Here is a 21,396-nt window from a genome sequence, read left to right on the forward strand (position 1 = left end):
TCGCGTCCAAAGCGAGATTCCAATCCTTCGTCTCAACCACTCCTTCGGGCATCCGAGTCACCGATGAGCCCCACGTTGGATGCGCCAATTTGTAGTAGTGGGACTCAGCAAGGCCTACCAGTGCTAGGGGTTCTCCCTTCTCTGCACAGAGTCCTCAGACTAATAGGAAGAAGTTGGCACAGAAACAGGAATAGAAAAAACAGAGTTTATTAAACCTCATGAGGTGGAACTACATTCACGCAGCACCCTTCGGTAATGTATGAAGTAGCACACTAAATGGAAGGAGCTTGGTCCTTTTATACCCACACAGGGGCTCAAATGAAGGCGGTACAAGCACAAAATGCTGGTTGTAGGTACATATAAGGTCATACAGAAAGTGTATAGGCAACAAGTGGGAGGAGCAAACAGTTTGCTAATTCTGGTGAACACATCCTGAAAGTTACAGAGTACAGCAGATGCAAGCTCAACTGAGCATGTGCGAAGGTGGAAGATGCTAAATATATCTCGTCTCTAGGCGGATTTAAAGAGCAGTTAACAGAAAGGTAGGACAGAGCACATGGCGAGCACATGGCAAACAAAAAGGCTGACAGAAATACAAAATAGATTCCACAAAACGGACAAGATAGTCTCTAAATACAGGATGTCTTCTGCTAATGCTTAACCTAATTGCTGCCAAATTACAACACAGGTGCTTTCAGGTGCTCAGCACCTGCACTTCTTTCACAGGGCTGGGGCTACAATTTCTGAGCCTGCAGGTGGTGGTCTCAATATTAATTGTTCAATTCAAAATAAAATGAATAACATACATTGCATGGTGACTGGCTGGTAAATGTTCATAGGCAGGCCGGCATATGCCTGTCCAGGCAGGCATAGTTGTGTATCACCACGTTAGTGATGATGTCATCACGCTGATCACAAATCCAAGAAGTCATCGCCAAACTATGGCTCGCATTCTATTCCCCTAGTCTGCTGCACACTGCCACAGCCTGAGCCTAAACCTGCCATTGGATAATTGTAACTGGGGCTGGCTCATGACGGAGTTGAGGCAAGAAAGCGGCAAGAGCGCATTTGGAACTTGGGAGTCAGGGCTCTTGAGGAAGAATAAATAAAAGTAAGTGTGGACTTTCCACTTGAAGCCAAAGTATCATATCCGGCAACCCTGCATTGCTGCTATCCTCAATGTGCTCGTTGCGGCTGTGGCCCAACATAACTTTTGTGTGCCATGACGTCACCAGTAGAATCTGTGCGCTGCACCCCAGCATGGTAATTGCTGAGCGTGAGTGAGTCCAGTAGGCACCAAAGCCATACTTACCAGCATTGGCAGCATTAATGCTGGGGACAATGCCTGTGCTGTAGCCAACAGGATCACAGCAAGCTGAGCAGTGGACGCCGATGCCGTTGTCATCCCTGGACCTACTAATTACAGGCAGCACTAGCAGTGGCATGGCCTGCTGTGCTCAAGCAGCTGCCTATTCCGCAATAAACCCAGTCATACCACACTGATTAATATATGCAAAAAAGCATTTTCATTTGGTGAACATTTTGTTTTTGCACTCGGTGTAGGTAAGGAAGTAAAACACGTCATCTTCCGCTTCTTTAGGAAAGAAAACAGGAAAACGCAGAGTTCAAAATAGCAGGGACATGTACAGGCTGACGACAGGGGTCACAGGCAGCAGCAGTGTTAGAGATGAGAGACAGCAAGAGTACAGAGGAAAAGAAAAAACAAGAGAGGAGAGAGATAAAACAGAGCAAAGTAGAAGAAAAGGTGGAGAGCAAATCAGATACAAAGAGAAAGCCGCCATAAAGCAATATTTTGTTCCACAGAGCGCTTTTTTCATGTGGGGCAATTCCCTGCAGTAGTTTTCGAGAAAAAAGGATTAATAAAATATAGATTTTTCATGCCATGGAAGATCCGCAGAGCCGACAGAGCTCGAGACGAGATCTGATTGGCTACCACCGCATAAACAAAGATATGGCAGTAGCCATTTTAGGAATCTGAGACTCAGTCCCATGTCCTAGGAAAAAGCACACAAAAACACACACAGATATATATATATATATATATATATATATATATATATATATATATATATATATATATATATATATATATATATATATATATATATATTCACCAGTTATAGTTAGCAAATTCACTGAAAAAACCATAGGTTTCACACCTGTTATAGTTAGCTGGAAGTTTTACTCGCATAAAACCATTGAAATTCCCACGTTATAGTTAGTTGGACTCACTATAACTTGCGCGTGCAATGCATTGCTGATGACATCACATATTACATCACTCATGACATGGTCAGTGACATCACTCATGACATCACTGATGACACCATCCAGTGAATGTGTGTCTTTTTAAAAAATAAATATGTGTTATATATGTATATGTAAAAGTTGATGGAAGAATAAATGTTTAAATAAGGGTTTACATGGATGTTTTTTTTTTTAATTGATTGGTTCACTGGCTTATTAAGTGTATCTTAGTGTATACATATATTAGTGAGTAATGTTTAAATATTTAAATATATGGATTAGTGTTTCACTTTGTGTATAAGTAGCTGCATGGGTTGGTGAGTAGCTACATGTGTATGTATATGGGTTATTAGATGTTTTTTTTAATATCAATATGAGTGTCTATATGTTTGGTGGGGGTATTACTTAGAACATAGATGCATGAGTGACTGACTCTCTGTTTGTATATGTTTTGAAGACAGCACATGTGCAGGACTGTATGGGTGGATGACTGTGTATATGTGTGTGTTACTGACTGAATGACTATCTCACTATTGTCTTTATCAGTAACTACATATGTTTTAATGTAGTATATGTGAATAATGATGTATATAAGTGACTATATGTGAGAGTAAGGGATTGTAAGAGTTCCTGTTTAAATAAGTATGTGTTTCTATAAGTGATTGTTTAAGAGAGTAAGTATGTGTAAGGTTCCTTAGAAGTAAGGTGGTAGTGTGTGTATAGCTGTATATGCAAATAAATGGATGTTCAATAGTTTATTTGCATGTGTAAGTATGTGTGAGAGTATCTTTTGGATGACTGTCGGTGTGTAACAGAATGTATAGGTGTATCACTACATATGATGAGTGAGTATACGTATGAGTGATTATATAGAACTGTTGGTGTATGAGTGGATGTGTATATAGATGGTGGAATTATTGAATTGGTTATTGTACATGGTATGGGTATCTCCATTTTTTTTAAAATTATAGTTTCTATTTTTGAATATGTGTTTCAAGGGTTACATTACAGTGAAAGGAGGTCTGTCACTGTGTCACAAGGATGGTGTCATCAGTGATGTCATGAGTGATGTCACTGACCATGTCATGAGTGATGTAATATGTGATGTCATCAGCAGTGCATTGCACGCGCAAGTTATAGTGAGTCCAACTAACTATAACGTGGGAATTTCAATGGTTTTATGCGAGTAAAACTTCCAGCTAACTAAAACAGGTGGGAAACCTATGGTTTTTTCAGTGAATTTAATAGGTTTTTTAAATGCTTATTCCTAACTATAACTGGTGTGAAACCTATGGTTTTTTCAGTGAATTTCAATGGTTCTTTAATAGCAAATCTCTATAGGTATAAAAAGTAAAACATTTTATAACGAATTTTATATTGTATAATTATTTAATAGTTTTTTTTTGTTTTTTTTGCCCCGGAGCGCTCGCGGGGCGCGTACCGGTGAACGCACGGGTAAGCACAATAATGCGGCGCGACCCGGGGCGCGTACCGGTGAGCGTCCCATTAGCGCTATTGCCGCAAACGAAAACAACATCGTGATGTTTCGCGTAACCGCGTGATGCGTCATATGACGCACTGCGTAAGCGCACCCGGAAGCACGCGAGCGCATACGATCGTGCAAAGTCCCGACGCGCTTATGCTACGCGCCCCGGGGCGCGCCCCGGGGCGCGTAGCGTAAGCGTAACAAGTCATATGACCTTGAAATAACTCTTTTCATTGGTTCCTAACTTTCTTTTTTTTACAAAGACTGAAATCCCCACCCATTTCCTTCACTTCTTGTTTCCCTTTTGTGAGTGCAAGACCTGCTTTTGGCACCTGTGTCATATTTACTTCTATTATCATGGCTGCATGAGCATCCAGCAGCAGTGATGAGACTGAGGATTTCATTGATGAGGAGGTTCCTGAACGAACTGTGAAGGAACATTTCATTTGGAATTTTTCAAAATTCCAGAGGGGTTGAAGAAGGTAAATGCTCCAAAAGTTGAGTGTAAAATATGCCACACCATCTTATCAAGAGGAAATCCCAGAAAAAAATACAGCTTCGGGAACTGGATGATGACACGCCACGTGGAAAGGAAACATCCCCAGAACTATGCACGGGAGAGTGTCAGGGCTCTGGCGCGAGAGGCTACCAGGGATGGTGGCTCTACTTCTACCGGTGGAGCAACACCTTCTGTGCGTCGGCGTGAGCAGGAGATGATACCAAATATTCAGCCTGCTTTTAATCAGGCTATAATAAAATGCCGAAAATGTGACCATCTTCTTTGCTGTGGGGAGCAAAGTGTCACGCTCATGGTTCGAGCTCTCGAGAACCACCGCTGCCATCCCCAGGCCTAATTTTTATTTATTTTTTGGCTCCTGTTGAGCTGTTTCCAGTTCCCTGTTTCTGTTTTTGTTAAAAAAAAGAAGAAAAACAAAAGTTATTTTCAGAGCTAACTCCAATTCTCATCAAAGAGCTGTGTTCTTAAAAAAATGAAAAAGAACTACCTCCAATGTATTAAAAAATGCTACATTTGTAAAGAAGTCTGTCATTGTTTTTTCTCCAGGGTACGCTCCCCGGTACGCGCACCAGGGCGCGAACCAGGCGCACCCCTCGCGAAAATCGATTTAAAAAAAAAAAAAATTTAATGCGGCGGGGCCCTTTTATGACCCCCACATCAAACCTAGGGGGTCAGGGGGGTCTACCCTGCCCCCTTTTGGTTATTTCCCCCTTTGTTTTGGCACCTCTTGTGTCTCGATCCTACCGAGACACAACATGGCGGCCGCTCCGGTCTGTTTGGAATGTTGACAGACACCCGAGAGTCAATCAGCTTTCCGCAAGCGAACTCGCGTTACTCACGTTACTTAAGCGCGTCAGGTCATGTGATCTGAAAATAACACTTTTCATTGCTGCAGATCAGTTATGGTTTCCAAATTATAAAAGCCCCCACCTTTTTTCCTTATTCTGACTTTGTCCTTTGACTGAGGAAGACCTGTTTGGAGATCTGTCTCTAATCTTTTCTACTTTAAAATGGCTACAGTAGCAGCAGCAGCTGGAGCATCTGCACCACCACCACCACCACCACCAAGAGGTCAGGGGGTGTCTACCGTTCCCCTTTTTACCCATTCCCAATGTTGTTTGTCCTCCATCTTGTGTCTCAAATCTACCGAAACACCAGATGGAGGACTCCCGTAGCGCTGCCGGTACGCGTACCGGGGCGCGCACCGGTGAACGCTCCCAATTTTTTTTAAAACCTAATTTACATAAAAACATCTGTAGAGAAGTTCACCAAATATAGAATAGGCAATACTACATACCAGTCCCTACCATTTTCCCAAATTTGGTGGAATTCCATTGAGCCATTTGGCCTGTAGCCCTGTCTAAATATCCTAAGGTAAATTACATGACAAAAGCACATCTGAAGTGTTAGAATTTACAACCAATTAAAATGTTACTTTCATTTTCCGCTATTAATTCCTGACATTTGATTGGTTATGTACAGGAATATAAATGTAAAATGAGAGGGAAACACGGCCATTTTGACTACACCTACCTGAGGTACATCTTGAAACAATTTTCTCCATTTATCTTCATCACCTTTCAATAAGGTAAGTTGTTAATTTGTAAGGGGCACTTTAAGGTAATTTATAAAAACGTTTTCTGATAGTTATTTACTGTCCCTCTGTTATAGTTATAGATTGAGATAGGCTTCTCTGTTATAGTTATAGATTGAGTTAGGGTTCTCTGGTATAATTATGATTTTACTTAGTCTTCATCACATGCACTTTTTAATAGTTCTACTTCCTGCCTGATACCATACACTGCCCAAAGATAACTTCACTGTTAAAAACTCAGAAGTACCTGTCTGAACTTAAACCTAACAGTGCCCTATCTCTACTGATATATTTATTTTTTATGCAATTTACAGCAACAAAATGGAAGGAGAACAAAAGAAATTTAATATTTCATTCGAAGTTGATCTCGAGAACAACCCAGAGGAAGAGATTAACGATTTAGACTTTTTGGATCAGTCTCTTGATGAAGAGTTTCTTAAATATGTGGAAGAAATGGAATCATGTAATTCAAATGAGGACATTCCTGACAACATAATGTTGGAAGTGTTATTAAATTTTGAAAAATCAGAGCAATACATTTTTATTTAATAATTAAAAATTGTTCCAGACATTATTCTTTTTTATATGTAATTCATGAAATAGTACCAAAATGAATATAATATAATGTGAGACTTATAGTATACTGTGCAACTTTTTTTGTGTTACATAGTAATTTTGCTCATAGTTACTTCCTTTCTCCCACTTTATTATCTCCAATGTGTATTTGACATCTCTATTTCATCTCCTGCCTCCATGTTGTTTCTGCTTTCCTGACAGACTATAGTATAGATTCCATATACCACAATAACTTCTGTAAAAACATGCAAATTATCTACAGAGGAGACAGTCTACATTGAATTTAAAACTCTGCATTGGTACCTACATGCTGGTACTTATATCACCCACACAACACAACAACTCTATGCAGAGCTACCCTACCTCTAAGCACTTTAAATTATTATTTTACTGTTTCACTGGGTTTTCCCCATGTGTGAGGGGGGGTGAGGTGTGTGTGGGGGATGTGTGGGGTGTGTCTTTGAGGTGTGTCTGTGTGTGTGTGTGGGGGGGTGAGGTGTGTGTGTGGGTGTAGGTGTTTGGGTTGTGTGAGTGTGGGTGGGGATGTGGGTGTGTAAGGTGTGTGTGGGGGTGTGGGTGTGTGGGGTGTTTGGGTGTAGATGGAGGTGTGGGTGTGTGAGGTGTGTGTGGGGGGTGTGTGGATGTGGGGGATATGTGTGTGGGATGTGTGTGTGTGTGTGGGATGTGTGGGTGTGTCTGTGAGGTGTGTGTGTGTGTGGGAGAGGGGAGGTGTGTGTGTGGGATGTGTGGGGTGTGTCTGTGAGGTGTGTGTGTGTGGGGGGGTGAGGTGTGTGTGTGTGTGAGTGTGGGTGTGTGGGGTGTGTGGGTGTGGGTGTGGATGTGTAAGGTGTCGGTGTGGGTGTGTGGGGTGTTTGTGTGTGGGTGGAGGTGTGGGTGTGTGAGGTGTGTGTAGGGAGTGTGTGGGTGTGGGGGTGTAGGGTTATGTGTGTGGGGTGTGTGTGTGTGTGTGTGTGTGAGATGTGTGGGTGTGTGTGTGTGAGGAGTGTGTGTGTGGGTGTGTGTGGGGTGTGTGCATGTGGGTGCGTGTGGGATGTACTTGTAGGTACCTAAATCAGCCACAGAACCCAAAAGCTCTTTTCAGAGCTACCCTACCTCTGATCACTCAAAATGATTATTTTACACTATTTTTTTTCACTAATTTTCCCCATGGTACGCTCCCGGTACGCTCCCCGGTGCGCGTACCGAGCACTCCCCCCGCGAAAATCGAAAAAAAAATAAAAAATGTTTATTTGCCCCGCGGAGCCTTTTATGGCCCCCACATCAAACCTAGAGGGTCAGGGGGGTCTACCCTGCCCCCTTTTGGTCATTTCCCCCTTTGTTTGTTGCCACCTCTTGTGTCTCAATCCTACCGAGACACAAGAGGGCGGCCGCTCAGGACTGTTTGGAATGTTTACAGACACCCGAGAGCCAATCAGCTTTCCGCGCGCGAACTCGCGTTACTCGCGTTACGCGCAGGGTGTGCTCCCCGGTGTGCATACCGGGGCGCGCTTATAGATATATATATATATTTTTTTTAACCTAAATTACTCAAGATCCACTGGAGCACATATCTTGAGACATAGCAAAGGCACATCGGGCTACCAGTCCCTACAATTTTGCCAAGTTTGGTGAAAATCCATTCAGCCGTTCGAGCTAAAAGTGAGTCCAACCGCCCTATGGAAATTAACATGGGGAAAACACATTTTGGGACCCCCTTTTATCTCAGCCCCCGATTGACGAATCCCCCCCAAACTTTCAGGGAAGGAGCGGAGAGCCGCGAGGCAGATTTGAGGAAAATATCAAGCAGATTCCTCAACCGGCGCCAAAGTTATTCCCAATAGAATGTTGCGATTTCCCTATGGAAAACAATCCTAACTATAACTACCTACTGGCGACCGCCAGTAGGTAATGTATGTATGTATATATATATATATATATATATATATATATATATATATATATATATATATGCCACAAACGATCCAAACCGAGGAAAGAATCAGAGGGACACAGCGGGGATCCAGGTAGGTGATTTAATATCAATAAAGCATCGGCATGACGCGTTTCGTCTTAAATGACTTCTTCAGATGCCTGCTACCAAGCAAAGTTTACCGCCACTGCTCTGTAAGTACTCCCATTTGTTCTACCATTGGTGGTTGTCCTGGTAGGGCGGAACAGAGTCACTCAGGATGCTGCCGCTGCGTCGGCAAACTACAGATCCCAGCATGCCCCTCTCACAGCATGCCGGGTGGAATTCTGCTCTCAATCCCTTGTGTCCAATTATAGGGTCCTGGACGTCGTTATGAACACGGTGCAGAAGCAGTGGCAAACTCGGCTTGTAGATGAAAAACCACCTGCTGGGTCCCCAAGACGCCTCAACCGCAAGTATCCACACTGAGACAGTCCTGGAACTTCGGATACAGTGGCCCTTGATTCCTCCGTGTAAGTACACGATCTGCTGTCTGCAGCGGCGCTGTTCTACAATGCAGGTGCGGTGGGACAGAGAGCTTCCAGTACCCTGGAAACACAAAATTGCAAGGATGCAATGGTGCCCTGATTGCCTCTGTCCACTTTGCAAGGCGGGTCCCTCTAGCGCGTCACGGGCCGGCGCGCATAATATGCCACAAACGATCCAAACCGAGGAAAGAATCAGAGGGACACAGCGGGGATCCAGGTAGGTGATTTAATATCAATAAAGCATCGGCATGATGCGTTTCATCTTAAATGACTTCTTCAGATGCCTGCTACCAAGCAAAGTTTACCGCCACTGCTCTGTAAGTACTCCCATTTGTTCTACCATTGGTGGTTGTCCTGGTAGGGCGGAACAGAGTCACTCAGGATGCTGCAGCTGCGTCGGCAAACTACAGATCCCAGCATGCCCCTCTCACAGCATGCCGGGTGGAATTCTGCTCTCAATCCCTTGTGTCCAATTATAGGGTCCTGGACGTCGTTATGAACACGGTGCAGAAGCAGTGGCAAACTCGGCTTGTAGATGAAAAACCACCTGCTGGGTCCCCAAGACGCCTCAACCGCAAGTATCCACACTGAGACAGTCCTGGAACTTCGGATACAGTGGCCCTTGATTCCTCCGTGTAAGTACACGATCTGCTGTCTGCAGCGGCGCAGTTCTACAATGCAGGTGCGGTGGGACAGAGAGCTTCCAGTACCCTGGAAACACAAAATTGCAAGGATGCAATGGTGCCCTGATTGCCTCTGTCCACTTTGCAAGGCGGGTCCCTCTAGCGCGTCACGGGCCGGCGCGCATAATATGCCACAAACGATCCAAACCGAGGAAAGAATCAGAGGGACACAGCGGGGATCCAGGTAGGTGATTTAATATCAATAAATATATATATATATATAGATATATATATATATATAGATATAGATATAGATATAGATATAGATATAGATATATAGATATAGATATAGATATATATACATACTAGTCCCTCTGAGGCCTGGAAGGGGTGTACTAGAAGAATACCCCACCCACCCACCCCCGGCAAAAACATAATGAAAAAATAATAATCTGCAGCAAATTCATCCGTTGTTCTGTGGCAAAATTAAAAAGAAAATCCTTTTATCTATGTATCTGAAAGCAACAAGCAGAGACCTCTATCAGAATAGTGAAAGATGCGAATTTGAATCTCAACTTCGCAAATGTAAAACCAAAACTTTTCAGCTTACTGAAATGCAAATCTTGCAAATTTAGAAATAAAGAGTGACAGCTTCAGCAGACCATGACAGCAAAGGGTTCTTGCTGTGACAAAGACAGTCGGTACTCTTGGACATACCTACAGGGAAACCTTCAACGGCCAACATCGCTGGACTTTCACAGCCATCTCCAGAGGGAGCCGCTTCCAGCAATCTCGACCCGTCCTCCCTCGCATCATGTCCTGTTGTTGTAGCCCCCCCCCTCGCCCCATGCAAGATCAATTTAGCACTCTCTACTACCCACTGTCCCTAAGAATCCGACCATCCCCGTGTCCTCTCTGTATATTTCCTTGAATTGTCCCTTTCCTGCTCTGTGTAGTTCCCTTGTGCCCATACTGAAGTGATTCCCAGTCAGATTGACATTACAGATATAGCAGTACGTTCATATAGGCGTCCATACTGTAATAGTTAAATTTATAAGCGAGGAAGCTTCATTCCATTAGAGAGTATTTAATGCATACATATTATGTTATCTACGTACATATAGCGGACATCTTATCTTCCTACTATGTAGCCCTCCATGGCTACATAGAGAAAAACATGGCGTGGGACACGTAGAGGCAGTGTTCTCTCCAACAAAGAAAGAGACAACAGGTTTGCACGCTGGACTGTAAATGTGGACACGCCGTCCCCCCTAACTCCTGTCAAGCAGCCATCTTCTCTTCAGTCTTCAGCCATACTGACGTCACGCCACAGACTCTTCAGACTACGAACATCTGCCGACACGAGGGCCTGGCGCCCTCGAGGGTCCCCCGCAGGCAGCGCACACTGATCGTAAAGGCGACTTTCGAAGAGTCTGCAGGGTCCGCGGAGCGCTCGTGCTGCTCGAAGATGCTGGCACTCTCCGGGCGCATCAATATTAAAAGCACTCTTTTGAGTACAGATCCAAGTTCAATCAAGCAGAGAGGGATCCGAGCATCTGCCCTCGGTGCCGCCTATTCGAACGTCTTCGGAGCTCAGCACCTCGCGTCTGCTGGACAGCTCCGGGCGCCCGTTGGGGCCCTCTGGCGGAGGAGAACGGGACTGCTCCTTGCTCCACTCACAGTACCTTAGCCAGGGATGGGCTGGGCGGATCGCTGTGGCAAAAGGCAGGAAATCAAAGGCCTTGGGGTTGATCAGAAGAAGAACAGCAACCCCATCAGAACAGAGGCTACTAGCTGTTGAGTGTGCAGGCACAGAGCTCTGTGGGCCTGCACAAGAAGCAGAATTCCTACAGCCTCATTTACTAGTTTTTGATGCAGGGCTTGCTGCGCTGCCCTTGGTCACAAAGAAAGGGCAGGAATGTGCAGTATCTATTAGTGATACAGCGCATTCCTGTCCTCTTCCACTGCCTGGCGCACAATTGGCTGCCTTGCACCAACGCAGGTACACTTGCACCATGGTGCAAGGGTGTCTGCATTGTAGGAATGATTGTTTTTGTGCAGAAAGGGACACCTTTGTGCACAAAACTAATCAATGGGGGTATTTTCCTCCTGTTTGTGCTGCAGAATTCAAAGCACAATTAAAGAGGAAAAAACAAGGAGAAATAAAGTTCTTTCTCCTTGTTACGTCTCATAGGCTTTTGACACATTCCCAGATTTACAAGTCCTTGTAAATCTCAGAATGCATCAAAATCCATGTGTGTTGCTTGGTAACACCCACTGCAACGTCCATGGAACACCTTTTTGACGCAGAGTAAGACAGAGCAATGACTTGCGCTGCTTTGCCTTACTGAGGGGCTCATTTACAATATTTTGTCGCACAGCAGCGCAGCGAGCCTTCCTGTTGTGCGCCAAAATAAAATGGCCTGTCCTTCTCACCTGCACCAGCGCACAAACAGCAGCCGTGCGTCAGCGCAGACACCCCTGTGTCATTGTGCAAGGGTGCCTACGCTGGTGGTAAGATTATTTTTGTGCCGGAAGGGCCACCTTACTGCAAAAAAAGAAAAAAAGAAAGGCACTTTCCTCTTTCTACGTGCGCTGCATTGTCCAGCACGCATAGAAAGAGGAAAAAATTAGGAGGAATTAAAGTATTTCTCCTAGTTGTAAATCTAGGAATGCATCAAGCACCCACAGCAACAGCCGTGGAACGCCTCTTTCACACAGAGTTATGTGTTAAAAGGAAACCTATGTACAATGACATGAAAAGTCACGCAGGGTGACTCTATATGGCCCTGTAAATATGGGGAAGCTGATTGTGCTGCCGGAGCGTCAATAAAAGTGACGCACCAGCGGTGCAATGGGCTTCTAAATAAGCCCCTCAAAATCTACAAGGCCATGAAAAGCCACGTGAAGTGGCGTAGATATGGGTCTGCACTCTGCACGCAATGTGTAAAATAAAAAGTGACACACAGGCAGCAGAATAGCCTTGGAAATAGGCTCCGGAGGATCCTAAAAGCACGCTGCAGACAACAGCCTATGCCTGGGCGGTAGGGGTGAGGGCTGATGGCCTCCAACTCCCCTCCTCGGCTCATATATAGGTATGGACCCTTGGACTGTGGCGCCAGAGAAGGGAGATAAAGACAAGCACGAAGGTGAAGGAAGAGCATAAGAGAAGGAAGTCAGTGCAAGAGAAGGCTGGGGTAGGGAGAGTGACTGAACGTGCAGGAAGGCATGAGACAAGGAAAGGAGAGCTAATTGGTTATTATTATTCTCTTGTTTGAGTTTTATATAGCTCGACCGGAAGGTATCAGAGCACGTTACTTGAGCACCAGTTGCATTACAGACGGGAAACATCAATTACCACGTGGGCAATGTCTCACAATGCCTTTACTTTGCGGGTATTACAATGCAAGTCGTTACAACGACTTGCGCTGGATGGCACTCTAACCTAAGGAATCGTATGATTTACTATTCTAACACCTTCCCTACTGTACGTAGACTGGTGTTGGAATAGTAAATCATGCTATTCCTAAGTCCAGCGCCTTCCAGCGCAAGTCATTGTAATTACTTGTGTTGTAAAAACTGCGATGTAACGTACCGCGATCATTTTGATCGCGTTGTAACATCACATATACAGACTGACACATTAATTTTGTTAGGCACGGATATTAAGTGATTTACCCAGAATCACAGGATGATGAGCATCCCTGCCTAGACTTGAACCAGGTTCCCCTGCTTATGTTTATGTGGATTGCTTGAATTTCGACGAGTAGTAGGGAGAGGGAGACGGGAGGGGGAGGGAGGGGAGATCTAGGTGTTGGGGATAAAAAAGCAACAAGTATAAGAGCCGCCAGGGGGAATGTAGATGAGAGTGAGGAGAAGGGGCTAGCAAGGTGAAAAAATAACTGAGAGAAAGCAGTGAAAGGAGAACTGAGAGGAGGAAAGAAAAGAAGAAGGGGGCGATTGATGTAGAAAGGTAAGAAAGAAAAGTGCGGAAATAAGAGAACGATGAAGAAAATCGAGATGGGGTTGGGATACAGAAAGGTAGAGAGGAGGAAAGCAATGAAGAAATGGAGTACTAACTAAACAAAGGAAAGAAGAATGAGGGACACCTGGAATTGTAAGGGAGACAACGCAGAGCTAAGGAGAATAAAATTAGAGACCATGAGGAGCGGTGGGCAAAGGGAGCTCACATGGAGAGAGAAGGCAGGGGTGAGAAACGAGAGAAGATAATAAAAAAAGGATGCCTTTGGAATAAGAAGTTAAGAGAGAGGATGGACTGAGGCCACCGGAACATGAATAGGGGTAGGGAGGAGGGGATGGACAGAAAGTGGGGAAGAGAAAAGACAGTGGGCTTTGGATGTGGCGTAATAGCCAGACCTGCCGCATTTGGAGCAGGGAACACAGTTTCGAGCCTCTGCTGGGCTCAATGTTCTGATTCTTGGAAAAGCGCGTAATCTCCCCCGGCTACAAAAAAAATCAATGTATCCTTGTGTAATATTAACCGGTGCTCAGGGCCGGACTGGCTACCGGGCAGTTAGGAATGCTGCCGAGCTGCTGCCTGATTTTACTGCAGTGGAGGCTGATTTCGTCCATGGAGACCTGCGTGTGCTGCGAAATACTGAAAGCAAAACGAATTTCGTTTAGCTCACGCAGGTCCCCATTAACGAAATCACCCCCCAGCTCAGCAGCATTCCTAACTGCCCGGTAGCCAGTCCGGCCCTGCCGGTGCTCATCTAAAGCGCTCTTGTGCCTTCGAGTGAGACCTACAGGGCGCGAGAGAGGGGAAGATTGGTGGGAACAGAGGGACAGATGCGTGGAGGCCAGGGACCGCGAGCATAGCTAGCAGAACTAAGACGTTTGTGAAACATTCGCTCTGACGCTAGAAGGAGGAGGGAAGCAAAGCCTGGGCTTCCCCCTCCCCTCCCCCTGTGCACAGCTCTTGACTCTCCGTACCGCTCACGCTTCTAATCCTTCCCGTCTCCCCTTTGCAAAGCTTCGGCAGCTCCTGCATTCAAGAAACCCTCCCCAAATGCAGAGAGGCATTCTTCCTCGGTCTCTACCTCCTCTAATGGCACAGCTGCAGCAGCTCCTGCATTCTTCCTCACCCTTCCCTCCTCCCATTGAATAGCTGCAGCAGCTCCTGCATTCATCCTGACCCTTTCACTCCTCCCGTGGACACAGCTGCGGCAGCTCCTGCATTCTTCCTGACCCTTTCACTCCTCCCGTGGACACAGCTGCAGCAGCTCCTGCATGCTTCCTGACCATTTCACTCCTCCCGTGGACACAGCAGTAGCAGCTCCTGCATGCTTCCTGACCCTTTCACTCCTCCCGTGGACACAGCTGCAGCAGCTCCGGCATTCTTCCTCACCCTTTCCCTCCTCCCAATGCACAGCTGCAGCAGCTTCTGCATTCATCCTGACCCTTTCACTCCTCCCGTGGACACAGCTGCAGCAGCTCCTGCATGCTTCCTGACCCTTTCACTCCTCCCGTGGACACAGCTGCAGCAGCTCCGGCATGATTCCTGACCCCTTCACTCCTCCCGTGGACACAGCTGCAGCAGCTCCTGCATTCTTCCTGACCCTTTCACTCCTCCCGTGGACACAGCTGCAGCAGCTCCTGCCTTCTTCCTGACCCTTTCACTCCTCCCGTGGACACAGCTGCAGCAGCTCAGGAGCTGCTGCCTCCTGACCCTTTCACTCCTCCCGTGGACACAGCTGCAGCAGCTCCTGCATTCTTCCTGGCCCTTTCACTCCTCCCGTGGACACAGCTGCTGCAGCTCCTGCATGCTTCCTGACCCTTTCACTCCTCGTGCTGCAGCATCTCCTGCATGCTGCCTGAACCTTTCTGTCCTCCCATTGCACAGCTGAAGCAGCCTCGGTATTCTTCCTCACCCTTTCCCTCCTCACATTGTATCGCTGCAGCAGCTCCTGCATGCTTCCTGGCCCTTTTCCTTCTCCCACTGCACAGTTGCAGCAGTTCCTGCATTCTTCCTGACCCGTTCACTTCTCCCATTGTACATCTGCAGCAGCTCCTGCATTCATCCTAACCCTCCCCAAATGCACAGCTGCAGCAGCTTTGGCATTCTTCCTCACCCTTTCCCTCCTCATGCTGCATCGCTGCAGCAGCTCCAGCATTCTTCCTGACCCTTTCACTCCTCCAATTGCACAGCACCAGCAGCTCCTGCATTCTTCCTGTCCCTTTCCCTCCTCCCAATGCAAAGCAGCAGCAGCTCCTGCATTCTTCCTCACCCTTCCCCTCCTCGCTCTGCATCACTGCAGCAGCTCTTGCATTCTTCCTCACCCTTTAACTCCTCCCATTGCACTGCTGCAGCAGCTCCTGCATTCTTACTCACCCTTTCCCTCCTCGCACTGCATTGCAGCAGCAGCTCCTGCATTCCTCCTAACCCTTCCCCTCCTCCCATTGCACAGCTGCAGCCGCTCCTGCATTGTCCCTGACCTTTCATCTCCTCCCATTACGCAGCTGCAGCTGTGGCAACAATCTTCCCCTCCTCCCATTGCAAAGCTGCGTCCACATTCTTCCTAACCCTTCCCCTCCATCTATTGCACAGCTGCAGCAGCTCGAGCATTGTCCCTGACCTTTCACCTCCTCCCATTACACATCTGCACCTGTGTCCACATTCTTCCTAACCCTTCCTCTCCTCCCATTGCACAGCTGCAGCAGCTCCTGCATTGTCCTTGACCTTTCACCTCCATTGCACAGCTCCCGCTGGCCTGGCATTCTTCTTCACCCTTTTCCTCCTCGCATTGCATCACTGCAGCAGATCCTGCATTCTTCCAGACCCTTTCACTCCTCCCATTGCACAGCTGCAGCAGCTGCAGCATTCTTCATCACCCTTTCCATCCTCGCATTGCTTCGCTGCTGCAGCTCCTGCATTCTTCCTGACCATTTCCTTCCTCCTAATGCACACCTGCATCAGCTCTCACATTCTTCCTGACCCTTTCCCTCCTCCTATTGCACAGCTGCAGCAACTCCAGCATTTTTCCTGACCCTTTCCCTCCTCCCATTGCACAGCTGCAGCAGCTCCTGCATTCTTCCTGACCCTTTCCCTCCTCTAATTGCACAGCTGCAGCAGTTCCTACATTCTTCCTGACCCTTTCCCGCCTCCCATTGCACAGGTGCAGCAGCTCCTGCATTATTCCTGACCCTTTCCCTCCTCCTATTGCACAGCTGTAGTGGCTCCTGCATTCTTCCTGGACCCTTCACTCCTCCCGTGGACACAGCTGCAGCAGCTCCTGCATGCATCCTGACCCTTTCACTCCTTCCATTGCACAGCTGCAGCAGCTACGGCATTCTTCCTGACCCTTTACCCCCTTGCGCTGCATCACTGCGGCAGCTCTTGCATTCTTCCTGACCCTTTCCCTCCTCCATTGCACAGCTGCAGCGGCTCCTGCATTCTTCCTCACCCTTTCAGCTCCTCCCATTACACTGCTGCTGGCTGCTCCTGCCAGCCTTTTACCTTTTATGTCAAAGCTGATGACAGTGTCTGCCAGCCATTCTGCCCCCTCCTTTTACTAACCATGCTAGTCATTTCCCTCCCTCTGCGGTCCTTGCCAGCCCATCCACTCCTCCCATTACTTAGCTGCTAACTTTTCCTGACACTCCTGCTAAGCTCTCCACTTCAGCAGTCAACGCCAAGAGGAAACCTTTCATTTTGAATACAACAAGCTCACTCTTGCTCGCCAGAGGTCAAAGAGGAGGGTGGTTGGTGGAAGGGTGGGTTGATAGTGTGCTCATGGAGTGCAGTGGGAAGTGCTCACTTCGTGCTCTGTGGGGTGCCCAGTATGTGCTGTAAGAGGGGCTTAGTGTGTGCTCTGAGATTGATCAATGTGTGCTATGAAAATACGTGATGGACGTGTGCACCACTAGAGGTCATAGTGTGTACTGTGAGAGAAGCTCTGTGTTTCATTTAAGTTGGTGCTCAGTGTGTGCCCTTAGGGGCCTCGGTGTGTTCTTGGAGCTGTGCTCTGTGTGTACCGTGAAAAGTGCTTGGTTTGTGAACTGTGCTTAGTGCGTGTTCTTATAGGTGTTGAGTGTGCTTCCTCAAGCGAGTTCAGTGGGTGCTGTGATGGGTGTCCGGTGTGTGCTGTGATGGGTGTCTGGTGTGCGCTGTGGTAGGTGTCCGGTGTGTGCTGTGGTGGGTATCGACTGTGTGCTGTGATGGGTGTCTGGTGTTTGCTGCGATGGGTGTCTGGTGTGTGCTGTGATGGGTGTCCAGTGTGTGCTGTGATGGGTGTCCGGATGGGTGTTGGGATGGGTGTGTGCTTTGATGGGTGTCCTGTGTGTGCTGTGATGGGTGTCCAGTGTGTGCTGTGAGAGTGTCCAGTGTGTGCTGTGATGGCGATTGAGTGTGTGCTGTGATGGGTATCGAGAGTGTGCTGTGATGATATGTGTCCGGTGTGTGCTGTGATGATGGTTGTCTGGTGTGTGCTGTGACCGATGTCTGTTGTATGCAGTGATTGGTGTCTGGTGTGTGCTGTGATGGGTCTCCGGTGTGTGCTGTGTTGGGTATCGAGAGTGTGCTGTGATGATGGTTGTCTGGTGTGTGCTGTGATGGGTGTCCGGCGTGTGCTGTGTTGGGTATCGAGTGTGTGCTGTGATGGGTGTGTGCTGTGGTGGGTGTCCAGTGTGTGCTGTGATGGTTGTCTGGTGTGTGCTGTGATGGGTGTCCGGTTTGTGCTGTGTTGGGTATCGAATGTGTGCTGTGATGATGGGTGTCCGGATGTGTGTTGTGATGGTTGTCTGGTGTGTGCTGTGATAGTTGTCTGGCGGGTGCTGTGATGGTTGTCTGGTGTGTGCTGTGCTGATGTGTGCTGTGTTGGGTATCGAGTGTGTGCTGTGATGGTTGTCTGATGTGTGCTGTGTTGGGTATCAAGTGTGTGCTGTGATGGGTGTCAGGATGTGTGTTGTGATGTGTGTTTGGGTGTGTGCTGTGGTGGGTGTCCAGTGTATGCTGTGATGGGTGTTTGGTGTTGTTAGACCTGGCACCTTGGCGTGAGTTTCCCTTCCACTTTTTGCTGATGTGCCTCAGATGTTTTTGCTGGTGTCTGCTGCTCAGGGCACTGCGCCACGGCCAATCTGTGCCGCAGTGCAAGTGCTCCCAATATAAAGTGTAACTGTGATTGATGTTCATGATTGGTTCATTGGATTTACTGTCAGTCCCCAGTAGAGTGCACCAGGAGTGCCAGGGCTTGTGAATGCCAATACTGCTAGTGGGCCTGCAGCGCTGCTTGCATCACCCACAGAAGCAGCCCTTTAAAATGTGTCTAGGGTCTGCCATTGCAGAACCTGCATGCAGTCTGGTACTGTCATACTGGCTGGGCAAGTGCACCCACTTGCCAGCCTCTAAACCTTCCCTTTACTTCATATTAGTCACCCCTATGGTAGGCCCAAGGGCAGGGTGCATTGTAAGTGTAAGGTAAGACATACCCTGATGTGTGTGGCATGTCCTAATAGTGAATTACAGCCAAATTCGTTTTTCACTATTGTAAGGCTACCTGTTCTCTTAGGGCAAGATGGGCTGCTGGAATTATTACAACCTATAATCCCAGCAGGCTCAGGGAACATGGTAGAAAGTCAAGATTAGTATGCCTGAACTCAGAATAATAAAATACTTCTTTTATTAAAGTTTATTTTAATATCCTGTGTTTGGAAATGCTACTTTTAGAAAGCTAGCATTTGCTTGCCTAACCATTTCTGCCCGCCTCTGCTAGGATGTATATATGACTGTCTGGGATATGTGAGTGACAGGGCTGGGGGGTGACAGGTGGTGAATGCAAGGATTACACCTTAGTGGGAGGTGGGAGTGCCCCTGGACTCTGAATAGGGCTGTGCTCTGCCACCAGAATGCTGGCTCCACCTTCTGGAGAGCGACTGATGACTCAGCCCGACACCTGGCCCAGGAAGGGAGAAGCACTGTCAACAAAGTCATCCTGGCTGCCCCTGTCCACACAATGCTGGCTCCACCTCCTGTGGAGCATCTGATGTGCCACCCCTGCTCCCTGAAAGGAGAGACCAGAGTACACCCAACAAAGTGCTCAGAGGCTGAAAGAAGTTATGCAGAGGCCCCCCTGGCCTGTAAGAACAAAGAAAATGCTGTATAAAAGTAGGAGCCCTGCTCCTTGCAAATCAGATCCTGTTTCCCACAACGAACCTCTGCCCAACTAGAAGGAGAAGAAGACGCTGGAAGGACTGGCCTGCTGATTGCCTTGCTGAGGAAGGAGAGGAAAAGACTTGCTGAAAAGACTTTGTAAACTTGTGCTAGAAACTATCTCCAAGGGCTTGACTGAGCTTGCCCCTGAACTGAACCCCAGGACCAGTGGGTTCAAGGTGTCTTTGCCCGTTTACCTTCAAGCCGTGTGTGCCTCCCGCCGGAGTCGAGTATGCGCCCTCATTGCCCCCTCCTAGGGCTGTGGCACTCGGGAGCTCGCCTGCCCTTTACCCGTGAGAGCCTCGCTCCTTGGAGTCGCTCTCTGCCACCGGGTCAGGCCGCCTGCTCCTCTGCCTCTGCCTGCTACTGGAGCGCGCTGAAGCGCTCACTCGCCCCTCACACCGGAATTCCTCCGTGGCCGGTGATCCTGCCGAGACAGCCGCCCGCACTTTGAACGTGTCCGGCTGTCCCCGCTCGCCGACCCTGAGACAGTACAAGCCGCGCCGCCCCTCTGTGGAGAGACCCCAGTACAGCCGGTACTGAGGTCGTGGGCCGCGCCTGCTTGTGTGTACACCCCCGCTGCAAGGGAAAACCCGAAGTCACCACCAAGAATCGAGTCACACGGTCTGTGTACGACTCGGCCTGGGAAGAGAACTAAGATTCTAAGGTACGTCTCTACGAACCACTACACCCGGGCTAGGGGCCCGTAACGTTTTATTTCCCCTTCTGGATTGTTGCACTACCTATTGCCTGTGTGAGCGCTATGCTTTGCCCAGCTGATCTGCCGCGTACGCTCCGTGTGGCCCTTGTGAACGCTACGCTCTTCTGACCGGTTGCTGGGGTATGTCTCGCATTGCCCCCAGAGCAGTACGCCTCGCACTTCCCCAGATTCCCAGCGTGGCGTACGCTCCTCTCTGGTCCCCATTCAACCTGCACCGCGAGATGCGTGAGTCGCGGTAGGGCAACCAGAGACTACACGGTACGAAGTGCACCGGAGCGCGGGAGAGGCACGGTTCAATCCCCCCTTCCCTAAAAAGAGCAGAGTTAGGTGGTTTGAGAAGAGAAATACCCAGAGAACCAAGAGAACTGTTTTGAAGTGAATTTAACCAAGAAGAAACATTGGAACTGTAACTAAGAACGCTTGCCTATTTTCAATCTTGTGGCCTAGAGTAAAATCGTTATTGGTCTTGTGATAAGTCTTACCTGCACATATATATTTTTATATAAAGAAGACGTATTTTTACATATCTACAGTCTGGTGTCCATTTGTGGGGGGATTTGTATATTTAATGTGTGTGTGATTACAAATGCTTAACCCAACAACGCCTGAAGAATAGCCTTGGCTGCTCACGCCACGCACCTAGAGGGTGAGCAAGGGTAATTCTAAGGGGTCATCTTTCACCCTGACTTAGAGGAGAGGGTCCCTGCTTGACACAAGTGAATACTTGCACCAATCAGAGACCCCCAATTCTAACAGGTGTGTGCTGTGATGGCTGTCTGGTGTGTGCTGTGATGGGTGTCTGGTGTGTGCTGTGATGGGGATCGAGTGTGTGCTGTGTTGGGCATAGAGCGTGTGCTGCAATGGGTGTCCGGTGTGTGCAGTGACGGGTGTCCGGAGTGTGATGTGATGTGTGTCCGGTGTGTGCTGTGACGGGTGTCCGGTATGTGCAGTGATGGGTGTCTGATGTGTGCTGTGATGGGTGTCCG

Source organism: Lissotriton helveticus, chromosome 3_1 (assembly GCF_964261635.1).
Source record: "Lissotriton helveticus chromosome 3_1, aLisHel1.1, whole genome shotgun sequence".
In the NCBI taxonomy this organism is placed as follows: domain Eukaryota; kingdom Metazoa; phylum Chordata; class Amphibia; order Caudata; family Salamandridae; genus Lissotriton; species Lissotriton helveticus.